The 25,395-nt window shown below is 38.2% G+C and overlaps 1 pseudogene; it reads left to right on the forward strand.

The window, feature by feature from the left end:
- The first annotated feature begins 17,490 nt into the window (after positions 1–17,490).
- Positions 17,491–18,159, forward strand: LOC133753153 (small ubiquitin-related modifier 3-like; annotated as a pseudogene).
- The last annotated feature ends 7,236 nt before the right edge of the window (positions 18,160–25,395 follow it).

Below are 25,395 nucleotides of genomic sequence, written 5' to 3' on the forward strand. Positions count from 1 at the left end.
TGCTTGGAATCCTGTTATGAATTCCTGCTTATCTCTCTGTTACTCACTTCAAGACTAATTATATAGCAGTAGTAATAAAACATGTGATATTGGTAGAACAATAGACACATAAATCTGATAAACAGAGAACGTGAAGAAATAGCCCACATAAAAATGGCCAACTGATTTTTAACAAATATTCAAACACAGTGCAATGGAGCAAAGAGAGCCTTTTCAAGAAGTGATGTAAGACCAATGGGAAATTCACAGGTAAGAAAAATGAATTTCAGTGTCAGTCTCATACCTATATAAATATATAATAAGTAACAATGGAATATATGTAATTCATAATGAATCACAGAATTATACATTAAATTTAGAACTAAGACAATTTAGGGGCCAACACTGTAGTGTAGCAGGTGAAGCCACTGCCTGCAGTACCATCCTCCCATATGGGTGCTGGTTCAAGTCCTGGCTGCTCCATCTCCAATCCCGCTCTCTGCTGTGGCCTTGGAAAATAATAGAAGATGGTCCAAGCCCTTGGGTCCCTGCACCCACGTGGGAGATGCTCCTGGCTCCTGGTTTAGGATCAGCTCAACTCCAGCAGTTGCAGCCATTTGGGCAGTTAACCAGCTGATGGAAGACCTCTCTGTGTGTGTGTGTGTGTGTCTACTTCTCTCTGTAACTCTGTCTGCCAAATAAATAAAGTAAATCCTTTAAAAAAAAACTACAACAATTCAGAAAAAATTGGAGAGAACCTTTGGTATCTAACACTAAACAAAGAGTTCTTAGTATTGGCACCAACAAGATTAATAAAACTAAACAAGTTCACTGGTTGAACTACATTACTTTTAAAACCTATTTGTCAGGGATAGTGACAGGTTGAGACCTGAATGGCATGTGGTTAAAAAAATTCACCAGAGAGGGACTGTTGTCATGGTGTAGTGGGTTAAACTAGTGCATGTGATGTCAGCATCCCATATGAGTACCAGTTTGAGTCCTGGATACTCCACTTCCAATCCAGCTTTCTATTAACACACATCAGAAAACTTGTTAATCTTCTTTACCAAGAGTACATTATAATGTTTATAGCTTCCTTTTGATTTCTCTATATCCCCTACCTACTAGTTCTTTTAATTTACTTTTTAAAATCTGAATTATTTGTTCTTAAGTATAACATTTCTTTGCTACAAACTCAGGCACAATTGTACGTTCCAAGTTACTGGGGACATATACAACATGCTATTTTAATGAGGGCACAAGTTCCCCCTTGGGAAGCTGTAAGGACATCTAGAGCCATTTAATTTGGAGAACTGATTTCCGCAGTTGGAAAACTTCAATATTTAACAAGGACAGTCATCTAGCCAGAAGTAGCAGTATACAGAGAACTGTATGCCCCATGCTGCTGCCCAAAGGTGAACTAGTCTGTTGCATGCAATAAATCAAAATTGGTTGTTATTCTCAGACATATCAGTCAGCCTTAGGTGACAATGTTCAGATTTTTTTAAATGGATAGCATCAGTCACTTTCTTTTTCCCAGACTTTTAGTCATTATTTCCATTCCTAATACTATCAGGCAATAATGTATAAGAATCTTTCTTTACCTATAGCCCATTGTTAAACTTGGCTTTATCTGTTCTGTAGGAGTCATCATCTTGAAGTACCAGGCCAGCATTATCTTGTTAGGAATTGTATGTCTGTGGAATTCTGACAGGCAACATAGAGAAATCACAAATATATATATATATATATATATATATATATATATATATATCACAAATATATATATATACATATATATATATATTACAAAACCAATAAGATTATCCAAGTTAGCAAGCCTAAAATCAATGATCAGGGTTATACTCTCAGGTAAATATTAGTGCAGGGGCCGGCACTGTAGCGTATCGGGTAAAGCCACCCCCTACAGAGCCAGCATCCCATGTGGGCGCGGGTTTGAGTCCCAGCTACTCTACTTCCAATCCAGCTTTCTGCTATGGACTGGGAAAACAATAGAAGATGGCCCAAGCCCTTGGGTCCCTGCACCTGAGTGGGAGTCCCGAAAGAAGCTCCTGGCTCTGGCTTCGGATGGGCACAGCTCTGGCCATTGGAGTCATCTGGGGAGTGAACCAACGGATGGAAGACCTCTCTCTCCCTCTGCCTCTCATTCTCTTTCTGTGTGACTCTGATTTGCAAATAAATAAATAAAATCATTTTAAAAAGAGATTAGTGCAGAGTTTTATAATAATACCCCTTCTGAGTAAAGAGCTGAGGCAGTTTGGAGGGACAGGGAAGAAATGAATAAAGATATTTTCTCCTAATGTGCATACTAAAAGGGAAGTGAAGTGTTGGGCATGGTGTTGGCCATCTGTGCTGCTAAGGAGGATGCAGAACTGAAAGGTGGGTCGACAGAGAGTAGAAACAGCAGAGTATGTGACCCCCATGTTCACTAAGTATTGTATTTTGCTACCTGCCTTGTGAAAGTTAAACCAAGTCTCAGCCAAGAAGATGACAAATGTTGGAGCTAGCATATCCTCTGGGCTCTTTTTCAAGACAAAAATCTTAAGTCTAAGAGACAGCTTTTCCAAGAAGTCAGAATTTGACAAAGACAGGATAGAATATAAGAGATTATATTAAAGTTTGCAACAGAAGAGATCAAGCTGAGGGACAATATTGTAGCTAAGAGTTCTGTTTGGGGCCGGCAGTGTGGTGTAGCAGATAAAGCTGCCACCTGCAGTGCCAGCATCCCATATGGGCACCGGTTCATGTCCTGGCTGCTCCACTTTCCAATCCAGCTCTCTGCTATGGCCTGGTAAAGCAGTAGTAGATGACCCAAGTCCTTGGGCCCCTGTACCCATGTGGGAGACCCAGACAAAACTCCTGACTCTTGGCTTCAGATTGGTGCTGCTCTGGCTGTTGTGGCCATTTGAGGAATGAACCAGCAGATGGAAGACCTCTCTCTCTCTCTCTCTCTCTCTCTCTCTCCCTTCCTCCCTCCCTCTCTTTCTGCCTTTGCTTCTCTGTAACTCTGCTTTTTTTTTTTTTACAGGCAGAGTGGACAGTGAGAGAGAGACACACATAGAGAAAGGTCTTCCTTTTGCCGTTGGTTCACCCTCCAATGGCCGCTGCAGCCGGCACACTGCGCTGATCTGAAGCCAGGAGCCAGGTGCTTCTCCTGGTCTCCCATGCGGGTGCAGGGCCCAAGCTCTTGGGCCATCCTCCACTGCACTCCCGGGCCACAGCAGAGAGCTGGCCTGGAAGAGGGGCAACCGGGACAGAATCCGGTGCCCCGACCGGGACTAGAACCCGGTGTGCCAGAGCCGCAAGATGGAGGATTAGCCTGTTGAGCCACGGCGCCGGCCAACTCTGCTTTTCAAATAAATAAATAAATCTTTTAAAAAGATAAAAAGCATCTGTTCAACGGCCAGACTTTCCATTCCAAAAATTTGTATTGGAAACAGAGAACATTACAATGGAAAATGATATGCTGCTTTTTCAGGGTCTGGTGATTAAATGGATTCTATTTTTTTAGGATGCATCCCAGGAATGAATCACATGTGGTGGAAGGCTGTTGTCCTATTCTTTGACATGGCCTGAGGGGCAACTGGTACAAACCCTTCCCATGGTATCCTGTAGGAAAGGAGTGACTCAGTTTAAATGGTGTACACTTCAATGGAGGCATCCTGCCACTGAGGGATACCTGGGACACTTCTTTTGCTAAAAGAAGCCCTGGATCCCTTAAGGAGAAAGGTCTCTGATGGACAGCCAATCCAATTCTGGAAGAAAGGGACAAAAAATTGTATTCACCCTTGATGCATCAAGCATCACATCTTTCAGCCCAGAGTTGTTCTGAACAGGGTGGTTAGTTGAAGAGGAAGGGGTCAATAGGCTTTCAAAATCTGTGAAGGACAAAGGGAGCCCATTAAAATGGAATGAAGTACAGTCCTCACACCTGAATGTCCACAAACATGGTCTTTTCAATTCAAGTAGAGTTGCCCTGGCCAGAAAATAAATCAATTATCCCTGTACAGTGAGCCATGCCTTGAGAACCAGAGATAGAAGTGTTGTCCTCATCTCTGAAGGCAGCAGGTACTGCTGGCAGCACACAGGGATCTTGGGATTCCCAGAGAGTTGTCCTGGCAAGGAATCATCAGTAACTCCTGCATCAGAAAGCTGTTCCCTGAGGAATGCAGATAGGTGAGAAGGAGGAGTAAAAGTTATTTGGGTGGCCAATGATGTATGTGGATTTACCTGTACAAAATGCTGCTGTCTACTGCAGCATATGTTAGAGGTTAGCTTTCAATGATCAGAGAAGTCACCGTATAGGCCACCAAAATGGTACAGGAAGTGACTGATTGAGGCTAGTGTTGCAAGTGGTGAAAGAATTTACCAGAGCAGTCAGAAAGAGTGCACAGTGTTAGATGTATCGAACACACTGCAATGGAGGAGCAAGCAGGGTAGCTAGAAGCTGGTTACTGCTCCAACATCAACTACTTGTATACTTATAGTAATAGTCTTTTTCTTAGTTACAGTGAGCATTTCCATGATCCAACAGGTTTTTTTCAGGTAGGTGATTTGTATTTCTGGGCAGAGATGGGGAGTCTGAACCAACCTTAGCTTTGGGACTTTCCCAGTACCCTGGGGCAACCATCCATACTACTGTTTCATGAAAAAATGTGTTAACAGTCTGAAAAAAGAAGCTATACATTGGGAGAAAACATTCATGGACCACATATCAAACAGAAGGTTTGTAAAGAATTTTCAAACAAGAGATATGAAGAAGTATTTTACTGCAGAGAATATAAAATGGTAAATAAACACATGAAAAGAAATTCAATATTATTAATCATCGGGGAATGTAAATTGAAATCATAGTGGACTATCACTTCATATCTACCAAAATGGCTGAAATGAAGAAATTGTTAATGTACCAAATACTGGAGAAGATCCAGAGAAACTGCATTTCTTATATATTGCTGGTGGAAATGTAAAAGATATAGTCCCTCTGGAAAAAACAGTTTATCAGATTAACAAAAAAAAAAAAAAAAGCTGAACATTTAACTACCTTTTGGGCCAAAAATTGCACTCTAGGGAATTTATCCCAGCGAAATGAAAACACAAATACCTTTATACAATGTTTATAGCAGCTTTATTACTAAAAGCAACAATCTTAAGACAATCAAGATACCCTTCAACAGAAATCCGTGGGGCCTCATTTTGAATAAGTCTATTAGATATTAGATTCTTGTGAGCTTTAATAACATGAGAGATGCTATAAGATCACGTCAAAACAAAAAAAAGAGCAAAAAAAAAAAAAAACAGGTGCATTGATGCTAAGTATAAGCTAAATCAACTCCACCACTTTGCCAGGAGCCTCGCTTTTTTTTTTTTTCTTTTCAGGCTCTTTGCCAAATAACCCAAAACATCAAATACCCGCCCTGTTCATTGCAGCTCAATTCACAATAGCTAAGATGTGGAATCAACACAGGTGTCCATCAACTGTTGACTGAATAAAGAAATTATAGTATATATACATACACTATGGAGTACTACTCAACTGTAAAAAAAAATGTAATCCTGTCTCTTTCAACAAAATGGACACAACTGAAATCCCTTATACTTTGTAAAATAAGGCAGTCGTAAAAAGATAGATACCATACATTTTCCCTGATCTGAGGTAACTAACAGAGTACCTAAAATGTAATGTTTAAGAGTGAAATGGACATTTTGAAATTTCAAGATTGTTCACAAGCATTGTCTCTTATATTGAGGAATAACTTTTTTTTCATACTATTTGTTGAACTCTTTTACTTAGTGTAGGTTTAACTTTATTATCATTAGTAAACTGAAAGTAGATCTTTGTAAAAATTAAGAATGAGAATGAGAGAGGGAGAAGAAAAAGTTTGGAGCATAGGCGGGTGGGAAGGTAGGGTGGGATGTATCACCATGTTTCTAAATCTGTATATATAAAATACATGAAACTTGTATACCTTCAATAATATTTTAAAGAAACAAACACTTTTGACTTCTGAAGAAGCGAGTTAAAGATGTAATTTTTCCACAATAAAATGTGAGTGAAACTAAAACAGTAAAGTGTGATCATATCAGAAAGTCAGTGATTAATATCCCTACATTTTGAGTTTAATCCAATTATACTTCCACAAGAGTGTTACCAACTATACAGTAATTACCATTAAGTACATACTCTGTAATAAATGGCAACTTCCATCTAGAATGCTTTTATCAATCTATTAAGGCAAGTGCATCCACAAAGACTTATTGTTAAGTAATGGAATAATCTTTTGACTGTTTTGCTGTTATGTATTTGCTGATTATAAACATCCAATTCCTAGGACACTGAATAAAGACCACCATTTAAATTGCCAAGAAATTTCTTTTGTCATCTCTTTTTATTTGTACAAAGAAACAAATAGGGCCGGCGCCGTGGCTTAACAGGCTAATCCTCCACCTTGCGGCGCCTGCACACCGGGTTCTAGTCCCAGTTGGGGCGCCGGATTCTACCCCAGTTGCCCCTCTTCCAGGCCAGCTCTCTGCTATGGCCCGGGAAGGTAGTGGAGGATGGCCCAAGTCCTTGGGCCCTGCACCCCATGGGAGACCAGGAGAAGCACCTGGCTCCTGGCTTGGGATCAGCGCGATGTGCCGGCTGCAGCGGCCATTGGAGGGTGAACCAATGGCAAAAAGGAAGACCTTTCTCTCTGTCTCTCTCTCTCACTATCCACTCTGCCTGTCAAAAAAAAAAAAAAAAAAAGAAAAGAAACAAATAACGTGGTGCTCACCAAAACATCAGTTGAAAAGGAGACAGGACTATCATCTATATCTATCATGGATCATCTATAATCAAAGGATTATAGTATCACCCCATTGAAATTCAGATGAGCCTGATAGAATATTCACTACCTGCCTGCTTAGAAGAGCTTATAGAACAAGGACATTAAGCATAGTTTGGCAGATTGGTCAAAGTACATTGTCACTGCATCTAAGGAGAAGTATCATTCATAGTATAACATCAAAAACTAAAAATTTTATGGAAGATTGAAGTAAAATATCTTGAGGAGTGATAATACTCACTAATTCACAAAAGGTATCATATACGATATTACTCTAGTAATAAGAAGCTCTGTTTTTGTTTTATGAAGTAAATCCTCTGTAAGATCAGCCTACAGAATTAAAAACATAAAATAAAATACCAGCAGTATTGATCAGGGATTTTTGGAAAATGAGGTAGTTACAAACAACAGAAGTTTAATTGTTTTAGGCTTCCTTAATCAATAGGGAACTCAGAAATATAAAGGGTTAAAAGCAAGTGAAATAGAAAGACATCAAAAAAGAGAAATATATAAGGTAAATAATATATTAGTATACTGGCTTAGCTTGGCTTATGTGCCTGTGTCATGGATAAACCAAGTGGAACATTTTTTTAAAAGATGTTTATTTTCTGATGAAATCTTTACTTAGTATATACTGAATTCATCTTCTGTATATAAAGATAACTGAAAATGAAAAAAAAACTTGGTGTTAAATTGGAAATTGCATAGAAAATTAATCAATCTTTTTTTAAAAAAATATCATGTAGGATCTCTGTCATTAATGTGCTGTACATTGTGATTTAATGCTATAACTAGTACTCCAACAGTATTTTTCACTTTGTGTTGCTATGTGAGGGCAAACTGTTGAAATCTTTATATATACTAAACTGATTTTCTGTATATAAAGAGAATTGAAAATGAATCTTGATGTGAATGGAAGGGGAGAGTGAGTGGGAAAGGGGAGGGTTGCGGGTGGGAGGGAAGTTATGGGGGGGGAGCCATTGTAATCCATAAACTGTACATTGGAAATTTATATTCATTAAATAAAAGATTAAAAATGTTTATTTTATTTATTTGACAGAGTTACAGAGAGAGGTGGAGACTCAGAGAGAGGTCTTCCATTGACTGGTTCACTCCCCAGATGGCCACAATGGCTGGAGCTGCGCTGACCCGAAGCCAGGAGCCAGGAGCGTCTTCCAGGTCTCCCACATAGGTGCAGGGTCTCAAGAACTTGGGCCATCTTCTACTGCTATCCCAGGCCATAGCAAAGAGCTGGATCAGAAGAGGAGCAGCTGGGACTAGAACCAGCATCCATATGGGATGCGGGCACTTTAGGTAGGGCTTTAACCCGCTGCACCACAGAGCTGGCCCCACCAAGTGGGACATTTTTTTAAAGATGTATTTATTTGAAAGGTAGAATTTACAAAGAGAGGGAGAGACACACAGAGAGAGAGAGAGAGATTTTCCATCCACTGATTCATTCCTTACATGGCATCAGTGGCCAGAGCAAGGCCAGAGTGGGCCAGAAGCCAGGAGCTTCTTCCTGGTCTCCCATGTGTGTACAGAGTCCCAAGCACTTGATCCATCTTCCACTCCTCTCCCAGGTACATTAGCAGGTATCTGGATTGGAAGAGGAGCAGCCAGGACTCCAACTGGATCTATATGGGATGCTGGCATCGCAGGCAGCATCTTAACAGGCTGTGCCACATTGCCAAGCTCAAGTAGGACATCTTAATTGATAAGTTACCACAAGACAATCTGTGTAATATCTGTAAAAGTTGATTACTGCTACCTGAAGACAGAAGAATAAATTAAGACATGAGAAGCAATTCATGGCCATCTTACTAGTTTTTCAGGTTGTTTGATGAAACCATTCTGTTGAATGAAGAGTCTTCTTTGTCAATGATGCTCTTTTTCTTATAAAGTAACATTAATCTTAGAGTTTTACTGCTCTTTTTTGGGAAATCTCCTATCCTGACAGATTCTATTCCAGCGGGTTTTTCCACTTATTTCAAATTTGTGAGCACTTGTGGTGGTCTCTATAGTAGTATAGAGGAAACAGGCAGTCCCATTAGAGATAAAAACATGGGTACCTTGTGCTTGACATTGAATTACACTTCTTTAACATTCCAGTCATACCTCTTCAAAGCCCTTTTTAAGATTACACTTTTTTTAAACTTTTATTTAATGAATATAAATTTCCAAAGTACAGCTTATGGATTACAATGGTTTCCCCCCCCAAACTTCCCTCCCACCACAACCCTCCCCTGTCCCGCTCCCTCTCCCCTTCCATTCACATCAAGATTCATTTTCAATTCTCTTTATATACAGAAGATCAGTTTAGTATATTAAGTAAAGATTTCAACAGTTTGCCCCCACATAGTAATACAAAGTGAAAAATACTGTTGGAGTACTAGTTATAGCATTAAATAACAGTGTACAACACATTAAGGACAGAGATCCTGCATGATATTTTTTTAAAAAAAATTGATTACTTTTCTAAGCAATTTCCAATTTAAAACCAAGTTTTTTTTTTTTCATTTTCAATTATCTTTATATACAGAAGATAGATTCTGTATATACTAAGTAAGGATTTCATCAGTTTGCACCCACAAAGAAACACAAAGTGCAAAAATACTGTTTCAATACTAGTTATAGCATTACTTCACATTGAACTACACATTAAGGACAGATCCCACATGAGACGAAAGTACACAGTGACTCCTGTTGTTCACTTAACAATTTGATACTCTTGTTTATGGCGTCAGTAATCTCCTTAGGCTCTAGTCATGAGTTGCCAAGGCTATGGAAGCCTTTTGATTTCACCGACTTCGATCTTATTCTGACAGGGTCATAGTCAAAGTGGAAGTTCTCTCCTCCCTTCAGAGAAAGGTACCTCCTTCTTTGATGGCGCCGTTCTTTCCACTGGGATCTCACTCGCAGAGATCTTTCTTTCATTTAGGTTTTTTTTTTTTTTTTGACAGAGTGTCTTGGCTTTCCATGCCTAAAATACTCTCATGGGCTCTTGAGCCAGATCTGAATGCCTTAAGGGCTGATTCTGAGGCCAGAGTGTTGTTTAGGACATCTGCTATTCTATGGGTCTGCTGTGTCTCCCACTTCCCATGTTGGATCGTTCTCTCCCTTTTTTATTCTATCAGTTAGTATTAGCAGACACTAGTCTTATTTGTGTGATCCCTTTGACTCTTAGACCTATCAGAGTCATCAATTGTGAACTGAAGTTGATCACTTGGACTAGTGCGATGGCATTGGTACATGCCACCTTGATGGGATTGTATTGTAATCCCCTGGCACATTTCTAACTCTACCATTTGGGGCAAGTCCGATTGAGCATGTCCCCAATTGTACATCTTCTCCCTCTCTTTTTCCCACTCTTATATTTAACAGGGATCACTTTTCAGTTAAAATTTAAACACCTAAGAATAATTGTGTGTTAATTACAGAGTTCAACCACTAGTACTAGAACAAAAAAATACTAAAATGGATAAAGTATTAAATTGTACATCAACAGTCAGCACAAGAGCTGATCAAGTCACTGTTTCTCATAGTGTCCATTTCAATTCCACAGGTTTCCCCTTTGGTGCTCAGTTAGTTGTGACCGATCAGGGAAAACATATGATATTTGTCCCTTTGGGACTGGCTTAATTCACTCAGCATGATGTTTTCCAGATTCCTCCATCTTGTAGATAGTGACCGGATTTCATTGTTTTTGACTGCTGTATAGTATTCTATAGAGTACATGTCCCATAGTTTCTTTATCTAGTCTACTGTTGATGGGCATTTGGGTTGGTTCCAGGTCTTAGCTATTGTGAATTGAGCTGCAATAAACATTAATGTGCAGACGGCTTTTTTGTTTGGCAGTTTAATATTCCTTTTGTCACTTTTTATGCTTCTTCTCTGAGAATGAGAGACAATGGAAGATGACATAGAAAATTTTATAGAAGTATCTTGAAAAAGCAGTACACTTCATACCTGATGGCTTCCATCTTCTTTTAAAGTTTGAAGTGACATGAGATGCTTACTAATTGTTGAAGTTTCTTCATTTCATTGATTCTGTTTTCTCAGGTGTAAGATGTGAATGATACCAGCTTATTAGGGTTGTCTGGAGAAATTAAATAAAAGAATTGAAATAAACTCTCAATCATAGGATTAAAAAAGTATTTTCTCTATTATACTTTCATTGTCATAGTCATTGCTCAGTGTCATGAGGTCATTTCTTGAGACAAAAATCTAAGGTTAGGTGGCTCATGAAGACTATGAAGGTTTGCAATTCAAGGAGGAGAATATGAATATAAGCAATTTAGGTGTAATTAAAAGGAAAGTGATGTTGAAAACTAGCTAATTTGGAAAATATTGTGTGTATGTGTGTGTGTGTGTGTGTGCTTTTTCAGGTTACATATATATGAGTAAGTATGACCTAAGCACCCTTGTTCTATGATTTTTCTCTAGCATTATTATATAACTCAGGACTAGGCATGGAGAAAGATTTTATTGGATCAATCTTTTCCCAGATTCCCCCCATTACCAATTTCTTGAAATATTCGTAGACTTCATAAGAGAAAGCAGTTGTCCTACTTACAAACAAACAAATAAAAATGGAGTTAGAGCTCAATACCTCTGCCAATTACTAGAAGACTGCACTAGGAGAAGTCATTATTTAACATGGGTGAGTTTATGGTCTTCATTTGTGTAAAGGAAATTAAAAATTAAACTCAGTGTTGTTATAAGAGCTAAACATTATAATTGAGTCTACTATTTTACATGTGTAATATGTGCTATTCTCTGTGCTAATTGCTATACAAGGATTATTTCATAACCCCTAGTAGAAACCTGCCAAATAAAAACTTTTTATTCCATATATATATATATACATATTCTTATTATTATATTCATATTATCCCATATATATATTGTATATTATTATATTCTTATTATCCAATGTTTATATACATTATATACTATATATAATATTATTATTCCATATAAATATACATATATATATATTAGAAGTGCAAGCTCAGACATTGAGCAGAGCCTATAGACTTCACCTCTAAAGGTATCCCTCATGATGTGTAGAATGTTTATTTTTGTAGGTTTTAGCAGCCCATTATTATTTTTAAGATTTATTTATTTATTTATTTGAAAGTCAGAGTTTGAGAGAGAGAGAACCTTCCATCTGCTAGTACACTTTGACAATAGCCGCAATGGCCAGGAAGCCAGGAGCCAGGAACTTCATCTGAGTTTGCTACATGGGTATCAGGGGCCCAAGCACTTGAGTCATCTGTTGCTTTTCTCAGGCCATTAGCAGGGAGCTGGATTGGAAGTGGAGTAACTGGGACATGAACCAGTGCCCATTTGGGATGCCAGCATTGCAGGTGGCAGCTTTACCAGCTGCACCACAATGCTGGCCTCCACAACACATTACTTATAGAAAAAAATTGTCGATATTTATGATGTTTGCTACTATTTCTGTTTCATTAGAATTCTTCAGCCCATTTGCATTCCTTTTTAAACAGTCATTTGTTTTAAATATAATTTTCCTGTTTATAAAATATTTAAAACAACTTAGCTATTTAGGGTTTTTGATTTCAAAATATTTTTTTCAAATTTTTTTATTGATTTTATTTATTTGCAAGACAACGAGAGAGAGACAGAGACTATTCCATCTTCTGGCTCACTTTTCAAATGCATGCACTAGCTGGGGTTGAGCCAAGCAGAAGTCAGAAGTCAAAAATTCAATCTGGGTCCCCCATGTGGGTGGCAGGGACCCAATTATCTGAACCATCACCTGCTGCCTCCCATGGTGGACATTAGTAGGAAACCAGAATCAAAGATGTGGCAGGAACTTGAATCCAGGAACTTCAATACAGTATGAAGGGGCCACAAGCAGAATATTAACTGCTATGCCAAATATCTGCCCACCAAAGGAATTATTTTGTGATTCACTCTTTGATAAAAATATTTGTTTTTAGCATCAGGCATCTGTGGTGAAGCAGGTTAAGTTGCAGCTTGGGAGTTCACTTTCCATATCGTATATTGGAATGTTGGTTGCAGTTCCAACTTCCCTTCTTCCTATCCAACTTTCTGCTGATGCATCCTGAGAGGCAACCAATATTGGAAGATTATGGGTCAAATGCTTGGACCGCTGCCATCAACATGGGAAAATCAGATGGATTTCCCAGTTCCTGATTTTGCCATAGCTATTATAGCTATCTAAGGAGTGAATCAGCAGATGGAAAATCTCTCCCTCTCTCTCTGCCTTCCAAGTAGGTGAAATAGACACAAATTAGTTTAAAATATATGTTTGATGTGGAAGTATTTCTAAAGGTTTTAGAAGCTGAGAATCCTTGCCTTGCTTTAAGATTCATGTATTTGAAAGAATGAGAGAGAGAAAGAGAGAGAGAGAGAGAGAGAGAGAGAGAGAGAGAAATCTTCCATTTACTGATTTAACTCCCCAAATAGTCACAAAGCCAGGAGCCAGGAGCTTCATCTTGGTCTCGCAGCTGGGTGCAGGGGCCCAAGCACCTGGGCCATATATAAAATATGTGTGTCTGTTCCCTTTATATAATTTTTTTTCACTTTCCACATTTTATTTACATTTTATGGCTAACTTTAATCTCAAAATCACATATCCATACACCTATTTCCTTTTTTATTGACCACACTTAAATACATGTTTTGTTAAACAAAGACTGTATACAAATATATATCATCCCTGTTACATGTAACACACAACAGCTTTTAACAGGAATTCATCAACCTCTCAATATTTTTATTACAAATACAGGTATCAAAACAATCATGAATATTTTTTCTGCACATATTTTTATATTATTACTAGTCAGCACCAACACAGTTTCAAAATTTAACACAATCTGTGACAATATTCATTGTACCTGCTACTTTAAAATGTCAACTGCAACTCTTTCATTAAGTAAGATGAATAAAGCATGCCATTTTTTTGTCCTTGGGATTTTTACTTTCCTGAAAAACATGTTTCTATTTCCATCTGACACTTCTTGCCATGCTTGCTTCTTGTAAACATGAATCCTACGCAGAGCACTCCAGGTTATGTTCAAATGGCAGTGCCTCAACAAGAGAAATAAAAATTCTGCTACATCCCCCCCCCTTATCATCACCTACTTCTTTATGTCCTTCTTCAACTTCTTCAGACAAGTGCAAATCACGAGGAACTGTAACTTCTGTGGAGACTGACATCTTCTGCAACCCCAATATAAATAAATTTTTAATAATTTAAAGAAGCAGGAAGCAGGATCAGAAACAGAGCAGTGGACTCAAATTGACATTCGTATGGGATGCCAGCATTGAAGGTGGTGGCTTAATGCACTAGACCACAACACAAGCCCTGAGAAGCTTTTCAGTTGATATTTTACTTGGCTCTTACTGCACTGCTCTTCTCTAGTATTTGTGCTTCACATGTACACATAAAATAAACACATCCATGCTGTCTACAAACTTACTTATGTTCCTTCAACTATTCTGAGCATATTTTCACTAACATGGTAACAGCATGAGAACCGGTTGGATTTTTATGAAAACAGTAAAAAGGATAACTCATTTGAGTTGTTGATCCAGCTTAACATAATAAACGGTATGCCAGTATTTGAATTCAAGCCACTGGCTATAGATTAACCCTTTTCTAATCAGTGTGTTGCATTCTTTCACAAGCTGACTTTTTGATAAACAGAATTCCTAGCTTCCATTTTTTTTTATGAGAAGTCCAACCTTGGGAGATGCGAGATGTGTTTAGAAATCATAAACTGAGAAGGATGGAAGGAATCAGTTCTACTATGTGACTCCATTCATTGGTGTTTGCTATGTGTCTACTTAAGATACTAGTTTACCACAAAGATTCTATTCAATTATTTGTGGTCAATTTGTTAAAAAAAAAAAAAAAGAGCTACATTTCACTCTCTTTCCAGTCAGCACCAAGAGATGGGAAAACCCCATAAGACCAGGGGCAATAACTAGCTGGGATGCCCCACTTTCAATGCTAAGACTGATCCTAGCCCCATATACCCAGTCTGCATGTGGCTAGACAGCATGAAGTACTGTGCCCTGGAGTTGGATATGGGAACTTCTTTTGAGGTTCTGAGTTGTACTTGTAAAATGAAGGTCATCCATGCTGTCTACAATACATCCATTAACGAGCTGGTACAGAACAGCATCATGCCCTTTGTCAACAAACTTTAACACAGTGGTATGAATACCACTATGCACTACCCCAGTGCCACCAGAAGGAGCCAACCTGACTCCCCATGACAAAGTGATTTATGTGTTTTATCTGATTCGTGCTGGTTCACATATACAGAGAGTATAAAAATAATTTAATGTTTAAGTTTGAAATTGAAATCTTCAGATTTGATTATTGTTTATTGTCCTTGTCTATATTTCTGCTGAAGAGTAGTCTTTCTACCTTTTACTTGTTGAAATCCTTACTTTATTTAGTGGAGTATTAAGTCTTTGACTATAAAGGAAATTAAAAATATATTATTGAAAAAGTTAAAAAAGAAAGAGAGGTCTGAAGGTGGAGAGAGGGAGATAGGAAGAGAAGTATCATTTTATCCTTAGAATTCTATCTATGAATTGCATTAAATCTTTACATTTCATATTCTCCTTCTGTCAATTAAAACGTAAATTAAAATGTGAAGTAATGATATAGCTAGTACTGAAACAGTATTTTTACACTTTGTGTTTATGTGTGGGTGCAAACTGATGAAATCTTTACTTAGTATATACTGAATTCATCTTCTGTATATAAAGATAATTGAAAATGAAAAAAAACCTTGGTGTTAAATTGGAAATGGCATAGAAAATTAATCAATCTTTTTTTAAAAAAATGTCATGTAGGATCTCTGTCATTAATGTGCTGTACACTATTATTTAATGCTATAACTAGTACTCCAACAGTATTTTTCACTTTGTGTTGCTATGTGAGGGCAAACTGTTGAAATCTTTATATATACTAAACTGATTTTCTGTATATAAAGAGAATTGAAAATGAATCTTGATGTGAATGGAAGGGGAGAGTGAGTGGGAAAGGGGAGGGTTGCGGGTGGGAGGGAAGTTATGGAAGTTATGGGGGCGAAGCCATTGTAATCCATAAGCTGTACTTTGGAAATTTATATTCATTAAATAAAAACAAAAGTTTCTATGTGAGATTCCAAGTGGCTAAATAGGGAAAAGATGTGCGGTTGTGGGTGGGAGGGAAGTTATGGAAGTTATGGGGGGGGGAGCCATTGTAATCCATAAGCTGTACTTTGGAAATTTATATTCATTAAATAAAAAAAAAGTTTCTATGTGAGATTCCAAGTTGGCTAAATAGGGAAAAGATGTGCTGATTTTGACTAGGAGAAGATAAAAGAAAAAGAGCAGAAGTACATTCCCAGGGGAGAGTTGGAGAAAAGTTGTCCGTGGACTTTCTACAGAAAGAAGAGAGACAACCTGGAGTAGTGGGAATAGTACAAACACAAAACAGCGGGCAGAGAAACCACCCATGACTCCCACAGCCGGGGTCTGGAAGAGACTACACCGTCTGAGATCAAGGTGAGAGCACAATGCAGCAGCTCCTAGCACTGGTGATACTGTCTGAGGGAGAAACTTGAGAACCACACTGACTTTGACTCCAGTCTGGAGCTCTAGCAGGGACACATGAAAGAAAGCATATTTCACTCTCCTCATCTCCCCACAAGGGCACCCGGTGATGAGCAAGGAGAAAGTGCCAACTTAACACCAGTAGAGGCTGCTGTAGCTCTCTGGTCTGCTACTAGGGGATTTTATCAGAAGGAAAAATCCACATTCCCCACTGATTTTGAGTCTGGCCTGGAGAGTTGGGGGGCAGCTGGGCACCCATTTAGGAGTGTGAAGTGCTTACATCAACCCATGCTAACACAAGGGGCTCAAACTGATAAGGTGGAGTATGACAGGCAGTTGGCTCTGGGAACACCTCTGCTCTCTCCATGGATGAGGAAAGCACTGCACCCTGTGATTGTGGGAGCCTTGTGTACTATGACTGTAGGAATTAGTGACTGCATGATAGGGCATGTCGTGTAGCTGAGTCTCTGGGCAATCACTGTGTCTTGCCTCAGAGGCTAAGAGCTCCTGATAGCCTGGAGTGGGTCATTGCAGAGGGTTCAATGTTCACACAGGGGACCACACGGATTCTTAGTGCAGTTCATGAACCTGAATGGGTGGGGCTTATAGCCACTGTGGGCTAACCCTGGGCATTGGTCATCTTGGAAATGATTGTTTCAACAGACATAAGCATACCCTCTCCCCTGCTGACAATATATCTGCCACATTCAATTTGTGTCTCACCCCTTACTTAAGCACTCTGCAGAGCTCCCTGCACCACCTGGCACATGCCTCTGGATAGTCATTGAAAGAGCAGACATTCCACTAAGCCACAGATAAAACTCATCAAAGGAGAAAACCACCGTTTCCACAAATCCCTAAAAATAACCGCAGAAATACAAGAAACAAGAATAAAGAAGAAAACATGACTCTCCAAAAATAACAGAGCAGCACTTCAATATTCGAATGTGAGGATGAAGAGATTAATGAAACGCTTAAAAAAGAATTCAAAAGAGGGGAGAGCTGCGGCCCGGAGAGCGACTGCCCCGCTCACGCTGCTGCTGCCGCCGCCGCCGCGACCGCGCGCAGCCATGTCCGAGGAGAAGCCCAAGGAGGGCGTGAAGACTGAGAATGACCACATCAACCTGAAGGTGGCCGGGCAGGAAGGCTCCGTGGTGCAGTTCAAGATCAAGAGGCACACCCCGCTGAGCAAGCTGATGAAGGCCTACTGTGAGCGGCAGGGCTTGTCAATGAGGCAGATTAGATTCAGGTTTCGATGGGCAACCAATTAACGAAGCGGACACACCTGCGCAGCTGGAGATGGACGACGAGGACACCATCGACGTGTTCCAGCAGCAGACTGGCGGCGTGACCAGCCGCTTGCCGGGGCGTGGCCTGTTTTCCATCCTTGCGTTTGCTGTTGAATAGTGAGACCATGCAGTCACAAAGGAGTCTGCAGAAACTCAAGGACATGCAGCGAAGTGACTTCCTCTCTGGCTCAAACTCTCTCTGCAGGGACGAATCCACGACTGAAATGGGGCCAATCAGAATTGTTATCTTTGTTTAGGTAAAATGAGTTTTTGGGGTTTTTCATTTTTATTTGTCCCCTCCTTTGCTCCCCAAACCTGTGGCCTGAGTGTGGGTTCTCGAGGACGAGCCGTGGCTCCCCTGTGCCAGGCTCGCCTTGATCCTGTCCATAACTCGCAATTGGGGGGGTGGAAGACAGGACCTCACTTACCACTTGTAGGCACAGGATGTTGAAATGCTGGATATTGGAAATTTAAGCCTTGTCGTTTGGTAATGTGGAAGGGGAAATCTGGAATGCTTCTTAAAAAGTAAAAACGTAAAAACAAAAAACAAGTCCTTTAGTAAAATGGCCCAAGTGCTCTCTGCCCTGTTGAGTGTGGCCCCTTGGGTCCGAGGCCCAGCAGCCCCAGCTCAGCTCAGCACCTAGTGATTTGTACATGGGCAGAGCCTGGCACACCAAAAATTGGCTTTTTTCCTTTTATTAACATAGAAGAAAGTCACTACCACTTTTCTCCTTTGTTAATAGTATTGTGGTCTCAGATTTCTTCTAGTATTTGCTCTGATGAACAATTACGGTCTCTATATGAAAAAGTAAAGTATTGCTGACTTTCCAGTTTGTTCTTGTGTAGAGAGCCACTTCCGAGGGTGGTGACCTCTAACCCATGGGAAGAGGACCTCTATGGATCTGTGCTATGCTGCTTTCCAAACACATACTGAATTTATGCATTAGTAGGAGTTTCAGTTCTGTGAATGTATTTTGGGATGTGTACCAATTAAAATGTTCATAGTTCTGCCTTTGTCCTCCTAGAAGGACCACCGCTGCTGGTGGCCTTCTCTGCCTTTTTTATAGTCAGCTGAAGGAGTCCGCATCTCTGGCTTGCTTGAAATCTTGCTGAAGATGTTCTCATTTCCTGTTTCACTGTTCGGGTTCAGTGGGGTGTTTGTTGGCTCTGTTGTGTTTACTCGCCAATTTGTACATAACTGTTGTCCTTTCCTACTGCACACAGTAAATATAGTTTGGTATCCTGAAAAAAAAAAAGAATTCAAAAGAATGATAATAAGATTACTCAGAAGCAGTGAGTAGCAAATTCATGACTTAATGAAATCCATACATGACATTGGCGATAATTTCCTCTGAGATACAGATTTTAAAGAGATATCAGACTGAAATATTAGAAATTAATAAGATTAATAAGATGTCAAATAGAAAATAGAGTGCAAAGCCTTAACAACAGACTTGGTGAGACAGAGGATGAATATTCCAAGTTAGAAGACAAATCCTTGAAAATATCTCAGTAAGACCAAATAAAAAAGGAAGAAAAATTAGAAAAACTGGAAGAAGTGTTTGAGAATTATGAGATACTATCAAATGACCAAAACACATGTCTTAGGAGCTCCTGATGGTATGGAAAGAGAGAAAGGATTAGAAGGACTATTCAGTGAAATAACAGCAGAAAATTTCCTTAATTGGGGAATAAAAGGGAAATCCAAGTACAGAAAGCACATGGAACTCTAAATAGACATGATCAGAAAAGATCTTCACTGTGACACATTATAGTCAAACTTTCAACAATAAAACACAAGGGAAAGATTCTAAAATAGGCATGAGAGAAATGCCATATACTTCCAGAGAATTCCCAATAATATTAACAGATTGTTTTTCATCAGAAACCCTAGGCTAGGAGAGAATGGAGAGACATAGTTCAAGTTCTAAAAGAAACTGTCAACCCAGAAAACTGTACTTAAAACCTTCATTTATAGATGAAGATGAAATAAAGATCTTTGAAAACTTGTCCAGCAAACAAATAATTCTTTTTCTGGTTTTTTTAAAATTTATTTATTTTATTTGAAAGGCGAAAAGGGAGAGGGTGAGGGAGAGGGAGAGGGAGAAAGAAAGATTGAGAGTGAGAGAGAAAGAGAGATTTTCCATTCACTGGTTCATGCGCCCAAATGGCTGCAACTGCCAGGACTGAATCAGGCAGAAGCAGGGAGCCAGGAGTTTCATTCAGTGTCCCACATGGGTGCAGGGACCCAGGGACATGGGAAAAATGGTATTGGATCTAAATGGAAACATAGATACAAAACATTAATAATGGGGAACTTCAACATCCCACTTTCATCAAGTAACAGAACAACTTAACAGAAAATCAACAAAGAAAACAACAGAGATGATCTACACTATAGACCAAGCAGATCTATCTGATACCTACAGAACATTTCATCCCGTGGTTGCAGAAAACACCTTTTTTCTTTTCTTTTTTTAAGATTTATTTTTATTTATTTGAAAGACAGAGTTACAGAGAGAGGTAGAGACAGAGAGAGAGGTCTTCCATCTGCTGGTTCACTCCCCAGACAGCCGCAACAGTCGGAGCTGTGCCGATCTGAAGCCAGGAGCCAGGAGCTTCTTCCTGGTCTCCCATGTGGATGCAGAGGCCCAAGGACTTGGGCCATCTTCTACTGCTATCCCAGGCCACAGCAGAGAGCTGGATCGAAAGAGGAGCAACCAGGACTAGAACCGGTGCCCATTTGGGATGCTGGTGCTTCAGGGCAGTGCTTTAACCCGCTGCGCCACAGGGCCGGCCCAGAAAACACCTTTTTTCATCAGTGCATGGAACTTTCTCTAGGATTGACCATATGCTAGGCCATAAAGCAAGTCTCAGCAGAGTCAAAAATTTTTGAAATCATAGCATGTATCTTTTCTGACCAGAGTGGAATGAAGCTAGAAATTAACAACTTAAAAAAGTCTAGAAAATATGCAAACACATGGAGAATGAACAACATGCTCCTGAAAGAGCAATGGGTCATAGAAGAAATCAGAAGAGAAATAAAAAAATTCTTGGAAACAGAGATGACAACACAACATATCAAAATTCATGAGATACGACAAAAGCAGTTTTGGGGGAAGTTTATAGAAATTATTGCCTACAACAAGAAATTAAAAAGAAACAATTAAATGATCTATCAATGCACTTCAACGATCTAGAAAAACAAGAAAAAACCTAGATAGACAATGAAAAATTAATAGGAGGAAAGAAATAATTAAAGTTAGAGAAGGAATAAACAAAACAGAAAGTAGTAGAAAAAAATACAGCAGATCAGTGAAATGAAGAGCTGGTTTTATTTAAAAAAATACATAGAATTGATACACCAGTGGCTCAAATAACCAAAAAAAAAAAAAAGAGGGAAAAGACTCAAATCAATAAAATCAGAGATGCAAAAGGAGAAAGAACAATGGATACCACGGAAATAAAAAGAATCATCGGGATTTACTATAAACAACTGTATACCAACAAATTGGAAAATCTAGAAGAAATGGATAAATTTCTGGACATATACAACCTACCAAATTTGAGTCATAAAGATATACAAAACGTAAACAGACCAATAACCAAGACTGAGATTGAATCAGTAATAAAGACCCTCCCCCAAAAAAAGCCTACTACAGGATGGCTTCACAGCTGAATTCCAGCAAACTAATTCCAATTCTTCTAAAACTATACCAAATAATTGAAAGAGAGGGAATCCTACCAAACTCGTTCTATAAAGCAGCATCACCTTAATTCCAAAAGCAGAAAAAGATACAACAAAGAAAGAGAACTACAGATCAATATCATTGATACATTTGAATCAATGTATTGATTTGAACCTATGTGTGTGTATGTGTATATATATATATATATATACATATATATACTCATCCATTAGCATACTTTTAAAACTCCACAAGTACAGAGAATTGATTAATCATTCTCCTCAGTTCATAACACATTGTCATCGCTAGCTTTTGCAACACTGTAATTTTTGTTTTATTAATCATTTATTCTCTTCCTTTCTCATAGCCCACTCCATCTCTCCTCCAAATACTGCCAGTAAAGTATTCTAATGCATTTTAATTATGGCTATAAACTTAGCAAAAATGTTCATAATTAAGGTTTAGAGGTGTGTTTGTTTTGTGTTACGTGTTCTGTTCAGGTGTTGTTTAAATTTACATTCTGTTGGAATTGTTTCTGTCTAGTATGCTTCTGTGTCTATGTGCTCAATATCAAATCACAACTATGAAGTACAGGAATTTTGTCTATAACTCTGTGTTAATTTAAAACTTGGCACAATTACTCACCCTGTCACTAACTTAATGCTCTTCTTAGTGATAAAAATAGACTGAAACTTAGCACTTCAAAATAGAAACAAATTCAAGGAACTTTTACAGATAATATCAGTTCCTTGATAGTGACTTAATCTCTTATTATCTAACATGCAATTATTGAATTTACAGAGTCAAGCAAACTTCCTGGAGACCCCTATGAAAATGAAATGATGGGTTAATTACTGTTCCTAGAGAATAAGGAGACACATAGAAATTTGATTTGTAAGTGATCTATATCAAACAATGATGTATATCCATTTAATTTATTTTTAAAAATATTTAAATTTACTTAAGAGTGGGAAACATAAAATAGTTCCTGTGTTTCCTTACTTTCACTAAGTTTAACATCTTACATTATCATGGTATATTTTACCTAAACCAAGAAAAATTTTAACTTTGTTATAACACTATTAACTCAATCATGAACATTGGTTTGATTTCACCAATTTTTCCACAAGTGTTCTTAGAAAATTCTTCAACATACTTGTACCCTATAATAGGTCATGATGAAGGAAAACGCCTGAGAAATAACCACAGTTTGAAGGAGATATGATGATAAAATATAACATGCTATTTTTGTTTAGATACTAGAAGATAAAAAGAAAGAACAGTTAAATTTCACAGGTGATTTGCTCTTCTCACTGCATTGAATCAAGTGTACACAAGTATCAACATGGCTCTTCATTGGTAATGTTAGCCTTGATCACTTGTTCAAAATTTCTTCTGCTAAATTTCTCCACTGTAAGTTTCCTGTTATTGCCTTTGATTTTAATAAATACTTATTTGGAAGAAGATGCTTTAAGATTGTGCAAATATTGTATTTTTTCCTAAACATTAATCCACTGATTTTAGCATCCATATTGGATTTTGTCAGCGGTACTTATCATAGTGCTGTTCTGTTGATGAGCTACTTTTCCTCATTTCTCCATTTCTTCTTCATTATAATTGGAATTATTTTGTAAGGAAGATTTGTCCATTCTTGTTCATTGATATATTTACTGAATCATTTATTATTATCAATCTGAAGTCAGACATTTATTTTATTCTTGAGCTTAGAAATCAGTATCATTACATATTTGTTTCTGAAATTTTTTCAACTTTAGACATCTGAACTTTCCAGTTGGCTCCTTTGCTCTTTAAAAAAAAAAAAAAAAAAAAAAAAAAAAAAAAAAAAAAAAAAAAAAAAACAAGATTCATTTACTTATTTGAAAACCAGAATTACAAAAAGTGAGGGACAAACAGAGAGATCTTCCATAAGTTAATGCATCAATTAATTATTGAAGTAGTGGATTAGTTATCTTGAGAGTGAGTCTGACATAAAAGTCCTTTTGTTGACTTTTCATGATCGTCTTTACTACATGATGCTTTAAACAGACCACCCTAAGATTCTACAGAATTCCCACCACCAATAAGGCCTTCATCAGATAGAGCCCCTTGATTTTGAACTCCCCAGACTCCAGAACTATAACAAATAAATCTATATTCTTCATAAATTACAAAGTCTGTGATATTGTTATAGCAATAGAAAACTAATACAGATAGTTACTAAGTATACAGATAATCAAATTTACATGTATGTAACTAATTATAATGGAATATAAAAGTGATTGTCTACATTAAGAAATAGTACTTTCCTTTAAGAAGAAGTAACCAAATAATTTTATCTGTAATGTTAATGAATTTATTACTGGGAAAAGAGAGTGACACAGTCCAATAAACAAGTTTTTACTTACTCATACAGTCTCCAGTTTATTCAACTGTTTACACTGAATATACAAAATAATATAGAAGTAAATAATATTGAAATTTATACATATCAAATGATATATTGGAATTATATATATCTAAAAAATTGCATGAAATAGTTGGCTATCTGAATTTTTATTCTTAATTTGGGATGGAAATTGGGCTTTATCTATCAGATTTTTTTCCCAAGATTTATTTTATTTATTTGAAAGACAGAGTTACAGAGAGAGGTAGAGACAGAGAGAGAGGTCTTCCATCTGCTGGTTCACTCCCCAGAAGGCTGCAACGGCCAGAGCTGCGCCAATCTGAAACCAGGAGCCAGGAGCTTCTTCCAGGTCTCCCATGTGGGTGCAGAGGCCAAAGGGTTTGGGCCATCTCCTACTGCTTTCCCAGGCCACAGCAGAGAGCTGGATCGAAAGAGGAGCAGCTGGGACTAGAACCAGCACCCATATGGGATGCTGGCGCTTCAGGCCAGGGATTTAAACTGCTGCACCACAGCACCAGACCCTATTTATAAGATTTTTTTAAAACAAGAAATATGAATTGCAATTATATATCTTGTGAATTTTCTGTCCATAAGTATTTTATAAATCAAATGTTTGTATTTTTTTCAATCTGTGATTTTTCTTCACAATTTGGGTAAATGATTTCTTGTTTGTTTGTTTGTTTGATAGGCAGAGTGGATAGTGAGAGAGAGAGACAGAGAGAAAGGTCTTCCTTTGCCGTTGGTTCACCCTCCAATGGCCGCCGCAGCAGGCGCACCGCGCTAATCCGAAGGCAGGAGCCAGGTGCTTTTCCTGGTCTCCCATGGGGTGCAGGGCCCAAGCACTTGGGCCATCCTCAATTGCACTCCCAAGCCATAGCAGAGAGCTGGCCTGGAAGAGGGGCAACCGAGACAGAATCCGGCGCCCCAACCAGGACTAGAACCTGGTGTGCCGGCGCCACTAGGCGAAGGATTAGCTTGTTGAGCCACGGCGCCGGCCTGGGTAAATGATTTCTTAGCAATTTAATCTAAAAGAAAATTCTTTAGTTCTATAGTAATAGGTCAATTACCTGGAACTAAAATATACAATGAAAATCAATAGTCTCTATAAGAACTCCTGATTCCATGAAGGTCAACATTGAACTTCTGCTTAGAGATATCTATATTTTGTTAAATGAGAATTACATTTTTTAAAAAAATTCCCCTGAAAAGTATGCTAATCAGTTTGGATTATGCTAAAGTTGAGGGAGATAAATAAATTTCACTCTCAGTAATGATCTAGAGCAAGGAAACTGAGTAAGAAATATGATATATATGTAAATCTATATTTGAGCAGCATAAAGTCTGTGTACACATATGTGTACAATTTATCATAATACATGTATATGTTTAAGCCTCCCTCTATATTTGACTTAATACTTACTATTTATGTTTTTTTGTCAAACCTCTCATCCATTCTAAATGTAGTGTGAAAGATAATGCTTAAAGAGGCACAACAAAGAATGGTGAATTTTTGCTTATGAAATATTTATACTTATGAAATATTTAAAATGCTATTTTCTTCTTTTTAAGATTTT

The sequence above is a fragment of the Lepus europaeus genome, chromosome X (assembly GCF_033115175.1).
Source record: "Lepus europaeus isolate LE1 chromosome X, mLepTim1.pri, whole genome shotgun sequence".
Classification (NCBI taxonomy): domain Eukaryota; kingdom Metazoa; phylum Chordata; class Mammalia; order Lagomorpha; family Leporidae; genus Lepus; species Lepus europaeus.